Below are 14,202 nucleotides of genomic sequence, written 5' to 3'. Positions count from 1 at the left end.
GTCAAAGTTATGTTTTTTTTTCAGTTGTCATACATGGATGTGAGCGTTGGGCCATAAAGAAGGCTGAGTGCTAAAGAATTGATGCTTTTGAATTGTGGTGCTAGAGAAGACTTGAGAGTCCCTTGGACTGCAAGGAGATCAAACCAGTCACTCTTAAAGGAATCAACCTTGAATATTCATTGGAAGGATTGTGGCTAAAGCTACAATACTTTGGCCACCTGATGTGAAGAACTGACTTATTGGAGAAGATCCTGATGCTGAGAGAAGAAGGGCAGGAGGAGAAGGGGACGACAGAGGATGAGATGGTTGGATGGCATCACCGACTAGATGGACATGAGTTTGAGCAAGCTCCAGGAGATGGTGAAGGACAGGGAGGCCTGGTGTGCTGCAGTCCATGGGGCTGCAAAGAGTCGGACATGACTGAGCAACTGAACTGAACTGAAAATGTGAATTGTTCCTCTTCTACCTACTGACTACGTGATATTGAGTCAGTTGTTTTAACATGTCTGAATCTCATTTTTCTCATTTATAAAACAGGGACAATAACAGCAACTATGTATTATGGTTGTGAGGATTTGACAAAATAATAAATGTAAAGAGCTTAGAATATAAGAAGACTCCTGGCAGCTATCATTTTTGTTGTAGATATATTCAGTAGATACTTTAGAGAAAAGAAATGCACATATGAGAATATATTATATAGTAAAGGTCTACTCAGAAAGCTTATTTCTGCTCATGCCTCTGCATTGGGTTCCATTTCCACTAGCACCAACTAACCTTGACTTATTTGCACTTTAATGGGTGGAGATCCCTCTTCATTACATTGTTGAACGTCTTTAGGCACCTATCAAATCTTGCTTGTAGTTTTCTTCAACACAAAGACTTCCTAGTGCCTTCTGAGGAGACTAGACCTATTTGATGTTAATAGTCTTCATCAGGCTCTACCCAGTCTTAGCTAAACGGCCATATTTACATTTAGAAGGAGGATGTAAAATATTGTCTGTAGTAATGTATGTACCTGGGGGTGCATTTTCATTCATCTTCAATAATCTTTTAATTTACACAAAAGCAGAAATGGAAAGGGCAGGTGATATGGCATCTTTCTCCTTCTGTCCACAAATCTTTTACCTATAATTCAGTAGCAACTATAGCATTTCCTCTATATCTTACCATTCTCACAGAAATTTCAGATAGCTGATGTGCGAGCTAGCTCACATGGGGATTGTCTTATTTATTTCTGCCTCCTCCTGCCTCTAGTCATTTCCTTCAGCATTATCGCCCCAGTTCGAGCCATCTGTCTTGTCTACATCATTATCATTCCCCAAACGAGCATACATTCTTTAGTATCTCTCACAGTGCCCAGGAGTCCAGTAAATAAATTCTCGTCAATTGATCAAATTCTAGTGACTTGCCCTCTAACTGATGACACCTACCCACGTGGCCTCTTTTGTCTTTGCTCATCTCCCATCTGTTCCCTTCACTCAAAAGAGATTGACTTCTTCTCTTTCTTTGACTTCTTTCTCATACCATCCTAGCTGTCCCTTCCTTCCAGGCCATCCTTTAGCATGTTTCCATTTTTCTAGATTTCACCCATCATTATATTTTCTTTTTCTCCTTTCTACATAGAATTTTGTCTGATGAGAGATACTTAGAAGGACAACTTTCTATTATTGTTCTCATAAACATGTACACCACCACCGCCCCCCTCAACTAAATGTGCTCCTAACTTTTCACCATGGAAAGGGGCAAGCGTTTGAGAAGCAGAGTAACTTTGGCCCTGGAATTTGGCAGATCCAAATATTGATCTTGAACCATGATATTGTTATCTATAATTGATGTAACTTTGGGCACTTTAACAAAATTCTTTGAGCTAGTCTAATTATATATAAAAAGATTTATTAAAGAGTTATGAAGATTAAATAAATTCACAACTGAACTGTTAGCATCGTGTTTGGTGCATAATACTCACTCAATAAATAGCAGCAATTATTAAAGTTACTTCAAGTTTTTTCCCAAGGTAGAAACACCAAAGTACACTGTAATAATTTAGTTTTCTTTGTTTTAAACATTGTTGTGAAATCTGATTTTATGTATTTATTATACTACTTAGCCTTTATTGTAATAAAAATACATTTAGATATTTTAATCTGTATGTTTATGGTAACTTATGGTAAAACAAAAATAGTAAGTAGAGCTTCAAACTATTAGGGGGAAGTGGGGAATGAAAATAAGTCTAAAAATACTTGAAAAATAAAAAGAAATAAAATTAGAAAATATAATAAATGAAATGTAAAATGAAGGAGTAGGGTTAAGACTGAATATATTAGTGAGCACAATACATTCAAATGGTTTACTTTTCCTAATAAAAGATAAAATTCTCCAATTGAGATTTTTATATTGCCATTTACAAGTGGTATACCTAATTAAATATTTTACAGAGATATTAAAAACAAAAGAAAAGTATGACAGTGGGAAGGCCAAAATTAGGACCTCTGAAGATCCTCTTCTTCGCAAAAATTGTTCAAATTAATTTTTCAAAACCCAGGAAATTAACCAAAGTTTTGCAGCAATGCTGGAAGTGTTTGTTCAAGAAAAGTAACTGAATTTGCTAAGAATAGTGAGCCTTGTGGCATTTTTAAACATGCTTCACTCCCATCAACTCAGCGGTAGCCTTGAAGACTAAACAGTAGTCTGGTAGCCAATCGATAGTGCAGAATGGTGATAGAGATAAAACCCGTCTTGAGAGAATTGTCATTTTTTGACATGTCTGGTGGTTCCCTGAAAGAATTCACTCACAAGGCTTTTTAAAATTTGATTTAACTCAGAGCTCACCGAGTGCAAATACCCTTTTCCCCTGGGGCATGTGTTTGAAAACAAACACCAGCAGTGGCTTAATATTACAGCTGTCTGAGGTGGCAGATAAGAGTGGCAACAAACAGTAGATAACCAGCAAGCTGAAAATGAAAAGGTGGAGACTCAGATGTCCCAAGAAGACTGTGAAAAGTTCTGACCCAATCCTGGGGATCTAGCAGGTCACATGCATTCCCAGGTGAGAGAGGATTCTCGTAAAATACCTGAGAAGGTCCTACGCTCTCATCTCTGTCTGAGTTTGAGGTCTGTGCAAGCAGGATGTGAAGGCTATGTGCTGTGTGTATGCCTAACTGCTCAGTTTTGTCTGACTCTTTGCGACCCCATGGACTGTGGCCCACCAGGCTCCTTTGTCCATGAGATTTTCTAGGAAAGAATACTGGCTTGGGTTGCCATTTCTTCCTGCAGGGGATCTTCCTCACCCAGGGATTAAACTCACATCTCTTGCGTCTCGTGCATTGACAGGCAGGTTCTTTACCACTGTGCCAGGTGAGAATGAAGGCTACCACAGAGCTATCAACTGCCTGATGAGTATTGAAGGTGTGCCCCAAATACACATACAGCCACTCTGCCAAGATTGATTCTAGCCCTTTAGTGAAATTTTTATTTGATCATTAGCTGACCACTTTTTCTTGGGCTCCAAAATCACTGCAGATGGTGACTGCAGTCATGAAATTAAAAGATGCTTGCTCCTTGGAAGAAAAGCTATGACAAACCTAGACAGCATATTAAAAAGCAGAGATATTACTTTGCCAACAAAGATCTGTATAGTCAAAGCTACTGTTTTTCCAGTAGTCATGTATGGATGTGAGAGTTGGATCATAAAGAAGGCTGAGCACCGAAGAATTGATGCTTTTGAAGTGTGGTGTTGGAGATGACTCTTGAGAGTCCCTTGGACTGCAAGGAGATCAAACCAGTCAATCCTGAAGAAAATCAACCCTGAATATTTATCGGAAGGACTGATGCTGAAGCTCCAATAATTTGGTCACTTGATGTGTAGAGTCAATTCATTAGAAAAGACCCTGATGCTGGGAAAGATTGAAGGTGGGAAGAGAAGGGGACAACAGAGGATGAGATGGTTGGATGGCCTCACCGGCTCCATGGACATGAGCTGGGCAAACTCCAGAGGATGCTGAAGGACTGGGAAGCGCGGCGTGCTGCACTTCATGGGATCATAAAGAATTGGACATGACTGAGCGACTGAACAACAACAAAATTAACCAAACAAAGACTTCAGTGGCCACACGTGATGAAAATACAGACTTAGTTACATACAGATTTAGTTACAGACTTTACAAGTTCTTAGGGGACAATCTGGTTTCTAGAGTTGCCACGTTATATTGTTTAAGATGCCTAGTTTTCAACAGGAAAAAGTATAAAATATACCAAAGCTATTTTCCATTCACAGAAAATAAAGCAATATGTTAATATTGCCCTTGCAGAAATCTAAATGTTGGACTTGTTAGACAAAGACTTAAATTGGATATCTTAAATATGTTCAAGGAACTAGAGGAATTTATGTCTAAAGAAATAAAGGAAATCAAGAGACCGGATGTCCCATCATATAAAGAATATCAACAAAAGGTAGACTTTATTAAGCAAAGCCAGAACCAAACAGAAACTCTGGAGTTGAAAAGTACAATAATTGGGACTTCGCTGGTGATCCAGCGGTTAAGAATCCCCCTGCCAATGCAGAGACGCATGTTTGGTCCCTGATTTGGGAAGATTCCACAAGACAGGGGACAATAAGCCTATGTGCTACAACTACTGAGTCCAAGTACTGCAACTGCTGAAGCTCACATGCCTAGAACTTGTGCTCCCCAGTGAGAGGAGCCACTGCAATGAGAAGCTCATGCACCACAGCAAAGAGTAGACCCCACTCCCTCATTGCAACTAGAGAAAGCCTGTGTGCAGGAGTGGAGACCCAGTGCAGCCAAAAACAACAGCAGCAAAACCCCATAATACTGACAAAGAGAAAAGCACAGTAACTGAAATGAAAAATTGACTGCAGGGACTCAACATCGGATTTGAAAAGGCAGAATAAAGAATCAGCCAACTCAAAGAAAGGTCAATTGAAATCAGTTTTAGGAGCAAAAAGGAAAAAATAATGAAGAAAAACTGTTTCGGAGATCTTTGTGACACCATCAAGTATACCAACATACATTTAATAGGAGTTTCAGAAGGAGAGAGGATATTGAAAAAATAATGGCCAAAAGTTTCCTCAAACTGATGAAAAACACACACTCAAGAATTTACTGAACACCAAGTTGGACAAAGTTAAAGAGAATCACACCTAGATACATCATAATTAAACTGTCAAAAGCTAATGACAAAGAGAAAATCTTGAAAACAAGCAAGAAATAACTCCTAATGTACAAGGAATCCTCAAAATGAATTATAGCTGACTCTTCATCAGAAAATCATAGAGACCAGAAGGATGTGGTTTTAAGCACAGTATCAAAAGTAAGGACTTTGATATAAGTCTGATCTACTTTCAGGTTTTGGCTTTTCAGCTTATTAACTGGATGATACTTAGCAAAATATTAGCTTCAATTTCCTCATTGTAACAGTGTTACCATCTCAATTTTAATAGTCATGTCTAAAAGGGGTATTAAAGTTTTAAGTGAAGTAACACATACAAATTGTTTAAGAGTGCTTGAAATAAATAGATGTTCCATAAATATTTTCTGAATATCTGTTTATTTTAGGTCCACTGTTCCCAGGCAATTACTGGTCTGCTTTATAATACTATAGATTTTGTTCCATTTTCCAGAATTTCATAAGAATAGAAGGAATCATTATCATTCACTCTTTTTTTTAACTTTGATTCTTTTTTATTTTGAGGGCCAATTTTTTAATGGTAGGTTTTCTTTTCTAATTTTAATTTTTAATGAAAGTATAGTTGATTTACAGTGTCACGTTAGTTTCTAATGTACAGCAAAGTGACTCAGTTAAATATAAGATTATATATTTATTCAGAATAGTTTCTGTTACAGGTTATTACAAGATAATGAATATAGTTCCCTGTGCTATACAATTGGTCCTTGCTATTTATCTATTTTATATACATGTGAGTCCCCTACATATGAATGAGTAACGTTCTAAGAGAACATTTGTAAATTCAATTTGTTGGAAGTCTAACAAAGTTAGGTACCCAAATAACACAGCCAGCTGTATAGTACTGTACTGTAATAGGTTTATAATACCTTTCACACAAACATGTATAAAAAATGTGAAAAATAAAACACTATAAATCTTACCGTACAGTACTTTGAAAAGTACAGTAGAACAGTACAAAAGATGGCATCCAGGGTCTGGCACTGGGTGACCAGACAAGAAGAGTTCCTGGCTGGAGAAGGAAGAGGGAGTGGAGATGGTAGAGGTGACGGATTGCCAGCCAAAGGATACGGAGGGCAAGCTGCAGCTTCACTCACTCTTGGCCCTGATGGCACAGGTTCTGGTTCTTTGTTGGATTCATTGCTACATACACTCTTGAAAAAACAATCCAGTGATGTTTGGCAGTAGCTATTTTTTTGTTTGTTTTTTTCTTATCACAGATGACATGGTAGCACTGGATTGCGTTCCAAATAGCTGCTGCAACTTTCATGCACTGTTCTATATTCAGGTCCTGTGCCACAACCACTAACAGTGCTCCTCAAATAAAGAAAATCCCCTTGCTTTTTCCTGCACCGTGGCCCTCTTCAGTTACTTCCTCCTCTTGTCTCCCTCTGTCCTTTCTCTGGGCCTTCAATTCCATCGGGTCTTCCTTAGTGAAGTCCTCATGTTGCATGGCGAAGAGTTCAATGAAGCTGTCCTTTTGCAGATTTAACTTGAAATAAAGATAACGGTAGCAACTGTCTTTTAATTTCATGGCTGCAGTCATCATCCATGGTGATTTTGGAGCCCACCCAAGGCAAATAAAATCTGTCACTGTTTCCACTTTTCCCCATCTATTTGCCATGAAGTGATGAAACTGGGTGCTATGATCTTAGTTTTTTGAGTGTTGAGCTTTAAGCCAGCTTTTCCAGTCTGCTCTTGCACCTTCATCAAGAAGCTCTTTAGTTCCTCTTCATTTTATGCCATTAGAGTGGTATCATCTGCATATCTGAAGTTGTTGATATTTCTCCTGGCAATCTTTATTCCAGCTTGTGTTTCATCCAGCCTGGCACTTCGCATGATTGTACTCTGCATATAAGTTAAATAAGCAGGTGACAATATACGATCTTGGTGTACTCCTTTTCCAATTTTTAACCAGTCCATTGTTCCATGTCCAGTTCCAATGGTTGCTTCTTGATTTGCATACAGGTTTTTCAGGGGACAGGTAATGTGGTCTGGTATTCCCATCTCTTTAAGAAATTTTCACAGTTTGTTGTGATTCTCACAGTAAAAGAGTTTAGCAAAGTCAATGAAGCAAAAGTAGATTTTTTTTCCCTGGAATTCTATTGCTTTTTCTATGATCCAGTAGGTGTTGGAAATCTGAACTCTGGTTCCTCTGCCTTTTCTAAATTCAGCTTGTATATCTGGAAGTTCCCACTTCATGTACTGTTGAAGCCTAACTTGAAGGATTTTGAGCATTACTTGCTGGCACGTGAAATGAGCACAATTGTATAGTAGTTTGAACATTCTTTGGCATTGCCTTTCTTTGGGATTGGAATGAAAATTGAACTTTTCCAGTCCTGTGGCCACTGCTGAGTTTTCCAAGTTTGCTGGCATATTGAGTGCAGCACTTTCACAGCATCATCTTTTAGGATTTGAAAGAGCTCAGCTGGAATTCCATCACCTCCACTAGCTTTGTTCATAGTAAAACTTCCTAGGGCCCACTTGAGTTCACACTTCAGGATGTCTGGCTCTAGGTGAGTGATCACACCATTGTGGTTATCTGGGTCATGAGACCTTTTTGTATAGTTCTTCTGTGTATTCTTGCCACCTCTTCTTAATCTCTTCTGCTTCTGTTAGGTTCTTGCTGTTTTTGTCCTTTACTGTGCTGATCTGCATGAAATACTCCCTTCATGTCTTCATGTTTCTTGAAGAAATCTCTAGTCTTTCCTATTCCATTGTTTTCCTCTATTTCTTTGCACAGTTCACTTAAGAAGGTTTTCTTATCTCTCCTTGCCATTCTCTGGAACTCTGCATTAAGCTGGGTATACCTTTTCCTTTCTCCATTGCCTGTTCCTTCTCTTCTTTTCTCAGCTATTTGTAAGGTCTGCTCAGATAACCACTTTGCCTTCTTGCATTTCTTTTTCTTTGGGATGGTTTTGGTCACTGCCTCCTGTACAGTATTAAGAGCCTCTGTCCATAGTTCTTTGGCACTCTGTCTACTAGATCTATTTGTCACCTCCACTATAGAATCATAAAGGATTTGATTTAGGTCATATCTGAATGGCCTAGTAGTTTTCCCTACTTTCTTCAGTTTAAGCCTGAATTATGCAATAAAGAGCTTGTGATCTGAGTCACAGTCAGCTCCAGATCTTGTATTTGATGACTGTATAGACCTTCACCCAATGCGAAGAGCTGAATTCTTAGAAAAGACCCCGATGCTGGGAAAGACTGAGGGCAGGAGGAGAAGGGGATGACAGTAGATGAGATGGTTGGATGGCATCACCGACTCAATGTACATGAGTGCGCAAACTCTGGGAGATGGTGAAGGATGGGGAAGCCTGGTGTGTTGCAGGCCGTGGGGTCATAAAGAGCTGGACATGTCTGAGTGACTGAATAACACAGACCTTCTCCATCTTTGGCTGCAGAGAATATAATCAATCTGATTTCAGTATTGACCATCTGGGGATGTCCATGTGTAGAGTCATCTCTTGTGTTGGAAGGGGTGTTTGCTATGACCAGTGCATTCTCTTGGCAAAATTCATTTTGTACTGTTTCATTTTGTACTCTAAGGTCAAACTTGCTTGCTACTCCAGATATCTCCTGACTTCATACTTTGGCATTCCAAACACCTATGATGAAAAGGACATCTTTTTTTTTTTTTTTTTGGTGTCAGTTCTAGAAGGTCTTGAGGTTCTTCCTAGAACCATTCTATTTCAGTTTCTTTGGCATTAGTGGTTAGATCATAGACTTGGATTACTGTGATGCTGTATGATTTGCCTTGGAAATGGAACTGAAATCATTCCATCATTTTTGAGATTGCACCCAACTCCTGCATTTTGGACTCTTTTGTTGACTATAAGGACTACTCTATTTCTTCAAAGGGATTATTGCCCACAGTAGTAGATATAATGGTCATCTGAGTTAAATTCACCCATTTCTGTCCATTTTAGTTCACTGTTTCCTAAAATATTGATGTTCACTCTGGCCATTTTCTACTTGACCACATCCAATTTACCTTGATTTGTGGGTCTAACACTCCAGATTCCTATGCAGTATTGCTCTTTACAGCATTGGACTTTACTTTCACTACCAGACATATCCACAACTGGATTTAGCAGTATACAAAAAGCATAATATCTTGATCAATCATGGTTTATTGCAGGAAAGCAAGTTAGTATAGCATTCACCATAATTTATTGCACTAATAGAATAAAGGGGGAAAAGCCATACTGTCATCTTTATTGATTCTTATAAAATAGCATTTGACAATGTCAACATCCATTTATAAATTAAAAAAAAATTAGGAATATAAGGAAACTTCTTCTACCTGATAAAGAGAATCTACAAAAACCTATAGCCAACATTATGTTTAATGATTAAAGACCAACTCCTTCTTTCCAGGATCAGAAAAAATGCAAGACTGTCCTTTCTTACCTTTTCTGTTTTACTAGGCATCCTTGCCAATGAAGTAAGATAAGAAAAATAAAGGCATATAGATTGGAAATAAACAAGGAAGACAGTCTTCATTTGCAGATGACATAAAACCTCTGTAGAACAATGTAATAAATATACAAAAATCTACTTAGAACTAAGTACAACAAAATATATACAAAACTATACAGTTAAAACTACATGACATTAATATGTGAATTAAAGAAGACCTAAATAAATAAAGATACACCTTCTTCATGATCAGATCTGAAGAATTAGTATTGTTAAGATGCTAGTTCTTCCAAACTGAGCGATAGAGGCAATGCGCTCTCAATCAAAATTCTAGCAGTCTTTTTTTCTTTCTAGAAATTGACAAGCTGTATGAAAATGGAAAGAATCTAAAATAGTCAAAACAACTTTGAAAAGAGAACAAAGTTGCTTACACAACCTTATTTCAAGACTCGTAAAGCTATAATAATCAAGATATGGTACTGGTGTAAGGATTGCTGTATACATAAAGACAGTGGCATAAGGATAGACGTATAGGTGACTGAAGCAGCATAGTGAGCCCAGAAATAGCCTGAACATATATGGTCAGTTGGTTTTTCACAAAGGGTCAAGATAATTCAATAGAGAAAAATTATTTTTTCAACATTCTTTTGAAACAATGGGTGATGGCACAATGGGATATACATATGCAAAAAAGAACCTTAACTCCTCCTTCATATCATATACACAAATTAACTTAAAATGAAATAGATCACAGACCTAACTTTGAAAGCTAAAACTAAAACTTCTAGAAGGAAGCATAAGAGAAAATCTTGTGAACTTGAATAAGATAATGATTTCTTAGAGGAAATCTCTAAGAAAAGATTAAATTAAATGACTTAATGAAAATTAAATACTTCTGCTCTCTGACATATTATGGCCTGATCTCAGCTATACTTTCGAGGGACCTGTGAATAGCCAAGCTGTAAGGCAAGAGTGACAGTAGCCTGGACAATCCACGTCCAAAATGGCAAGAATAACCTATGGAGAGTGGAGTCTGTTCAGATTTATTTCAAAACTACTTGTTTCCTGGGCTTTGGCCGCTTGCTCAAACAGAGGGCTATGGCCACTGCAGTCGACCCGTCTCTTAATGCCCCCAGCTGTCACAAGTGAGGGGCAGGTCTATCATGCTTGTTGTGACAGTAGCTTCAACAGCTCTAACCCAACTAGACCCATGGAGGGAGGCTCCAGCTTTAATCACAGCTATGGTGAAGGACTGGGTAACATTGTCCAGATATGGGAAAGCTGGATTGTGAGAGACAGGAGGAGACTGGAAGTATCCAGCAGATAGTTTCCTCTCCATTCCTTCCCTGTGGACTGTTTTGAAAGCTTCTTGGAAGCAGTCACATGCAAACAAACAGCCATATGTGTTTTCTTGTGATGCTTTGGCTAGTTCAGCTACAAACCACCTGTATTTGTTTCCCCTCATTCGTTGGCTCATTTTCTTTTATTCCTTCAAGTTTGATGCCCTGAAGTTGCATCTGTCAGTACCAAATAGAATATTTGCAGTTGACTCTGCCTCAGGCATTGTTTTCATAGGCTAAGACAAAATATAATAACAATCCTGTAAGGAAATCATAGGACCATTAGGACTTCCCTGGTGGCTCAGATGGTAAAGTGTCTGCCTACAATGCAGGAGACCTGGGTTCCATCCCTGGGTCAGGAAGACCCCCTGGAGAAGGAAGTAGCAACCCACTCCAGTACTCTTGCCTGGAGAATCCCATGGATGGAGGAACCTGGTGGGCTACAGTCCATGGGGTAGCAAAGAGTCGGACACGACTGAGCTACACTTCACTTTCACTTTCATGAGGAAATCAGCACTACTAATACATCATCATTTTAAAAACAAGAAAACTGAGGCCCAGAGAGGTGAGGTAATTTGTCCAAGATCCTATAGCTAGTAAATGGAGGAGGTAGAATTGGAACTCTGACTCTAAACCTCCTGCTCTTAGCAACTGCTATTATTCTGGTCTGGCTGCCTATCAGCTTCTTCCTTGACCTTGATTCTGAAGACAAGATCTTGCCCTCATTATGAGTTCTGGCATGTCCAGAGTCCCTGTCTCATAGGCACTTGGTTGCAGAACTTTCTTGTTGTATTTGTACTGTGAAAAATGAACTGAGTCAGTTTGAATGAGGAGCGGTGGTAAAACAAAGCATATTAGAAAAGGAACTTTAGCCATTTCTGACAGCTGGGTAGACAGATACATTTAGTGAAGGGAACATTTCTGACTGGGACAAGATTGCGCTTCAGGATGTGAGGTGAACTAGGGACCTTTAGACTCCAACCTGCCTGTCACTAGACAGAAAAGTATGACCCCTTCCCCCATTTGCTACTGCTTAACATGACGAGTATGTCTTCAATTGCTAACGTGTGGCCAGTTCTATTACACTGATGGTATATAACAGGGTGGAAGTATCCTTTTCAGTTCCTGTGAATTTTTCAAAAAATAATATATTCAGTTATTCAGTGATAAGTTTTGAAAAGTCAGCTGTGACTTCACAGCAAGAAGACTGATTTTTGAAGTTTGAAAGTATATTTATGAGGTAGAAAGTGAAAAGACGATTAATAGTGGTTCTATAGTTCAATAAATCCTTATGGATAATCTACTTTGTAACCTATGTATCCTATGTTAGACCCTTATTCAGAGGTGAACAAGGTAGGGTCCTCATAAGGTAACCAACTGGCTTGGTTTTCCTGGGACTGAGTGGTTTCCCTGGTTGCAGGACTTACAGTGCTAAAACTGGAAAAGTCCTGGGCAATTTGAAACAAGTTGATTAACCTACCTGTACCCCAAGGGGCTCATAGGCTAAAAATGAAGGCAGTTATACAAGTGTATGCAGCTATGAAATAGTGCGATATGTGAAATTATGTAATAATAATATATTTTACTTCCCTGGCACCTTCTCTGAGACAGTCACTGTTTAGAATAATAATAAATGTATCATTTCTTTGAATCCCACAACAGCCCTGTGTAATAAGGGCTATTATCATCCTCACTAGACATAGAAATTGAAGCACTACTAAGGCACAGACCTAGGTTTCAAACCCAGGAAATAAGGGTCTGTGTCTGATAAATTAATGTCTAGACACTGGTCTCAAATATCTAAGGCCAAGAAGGAGCAAAAGGAATAAGTGATTAAATTTGTGGGTGCCGGAAGGTGGCTATGCGAGAAGGAGGTGTGGGGAAAGGGGTTAGAGAAGGTGGTGCCTGAGCAGGAATATAGGAAGGAAAGAAAAAGGCATTCTAGGCAGGCTGGGTCAGGTTAGGACATGGAGAAGTGAACCATCATGGTGTTGCTGGTAGATCGGTCTATAGGAGCTCTAATGGGAGTTTTCTGGGCTCTGACATCTTCAGTGGTATGTTTCACCCACCGTTCCAGGATCTTTAGAAAGAAGTCTGGAGAAGTCGTAGGGCCAAGTCATCAAGGACTTCACATGCCACTCTTAAGGAGCACAGATTTCAACCAGTTCATAACGGAATCACTAGAGGATTTTAAGACAAAGCTGATGCTTGCACTTTTAGATAATTTCTCTGGAGGCATCCAGAAGGGGAGAGGGTGGTGAAAGGACTAGTGACAAGTGAAAACCAAGTCCCTGTGGGAGCTGGTGACTTCAACCGTAGTGTGTGACAGAAGAGATGGAGAGGGCTGGGCAGGTTAAAAATGTGAAGAAGATAGAATGAACCAAGCATGGTTAGTGATTGGATGGAAAGGCCAAGAAATTAGGAAATTGACTTCTATGTTCTTGCTTGGCTAGCTAAGTACATAGTCCTTGCACCAATAATTAAAAAAAAAAAAGAACACAGGAGGAAAAGTGGATTTAAAGAAGAAAGATGGTGAGCCCAGCTTTCCACAGTGTGACTCTCAAGGGCCTAGAGGAAGTCTAGATGATATTGTCTAATCCAAGCATTTCACTAAAAAATGAGGCAGCTTGTCCTAAAGGCTACGTAGTTTTCTGATCAAGAGTGAAATAATAATTATGAAGGAACCTCTTGGAGACAGGTATGAAATAGAAAGCAATAGAATTAATATAATATTAACGTAGCATTCTTTGGGTTTCCCCTGAGGTACAAAATATTTAAAACATTTGTTTAAATACATTTAACACATACATTTAAAATATTTAATACATTCATTTATGGTGAGATATCAGTGACTTGGGCTTCCCAGGTGGCGCTAGTGGTAAAGAACCCACCTGCCAATGTAGGAGATATTAGAGATGCAGGTTCGATCCCTGGGTTGGGAAGATCCCCTGGAGGAGGGCATGGCAACCCACTCCAGTATTCTTGCCTGGAGAATCCCCATGGACAGAGGAGCCTGGCGGGCTATAGTCCATGGGGTTGCAAAGAGTTGGAGACAACTGAACAGATTTTGTATGCACACATGGATCAGTGGCTTAACTTATTATCTGTCCTATGACAGAAATATCTGTCTTTGATAAAGGACAGCAATGCTTAACTGAATCCTGGATAAAATAATTTCATTTATCTTAGTCCTAGAGATGGATTTTTTTTTGTTTTTTTGAGAAGACGAACC

At 39.0% G+C, this 14,202-nt stretch overlaps 1 protein-coding gene across 1 annotated transcript in view; it reads right to left on the bottom strand.

Moving 5' to 3' along the window:
- ANKFN1 (ankyrin repeat and fibronectin type III domain containing 1) overlaps window positions 1-14,202 on the bottom strand; it is a 303,707-nt gene that overhangs the window by 178,189 nt on the left and 111,316 nt on the right. The window lies entirely within an intron of this gene.

The sequence above is a fragment of the Moschus berezovskii genome, chromosome 20, assembly GCF_049115385.1.
Source record: "Moschus berezovskii isolate FMDL1 chromosome 20, NW_MosBer_1.0, whole genome shotgun sequence".
Taxonomy (NCBI): domain Eukaryota; kingdom Metazoa; phylum Chordata; class Mammalia; order Artiodactyla; family Moschidae; genus Moschus; species Moschus berezovskii.
This window is presented reverse-complemented; position numbering and strand designations above follow the sequence as displayed.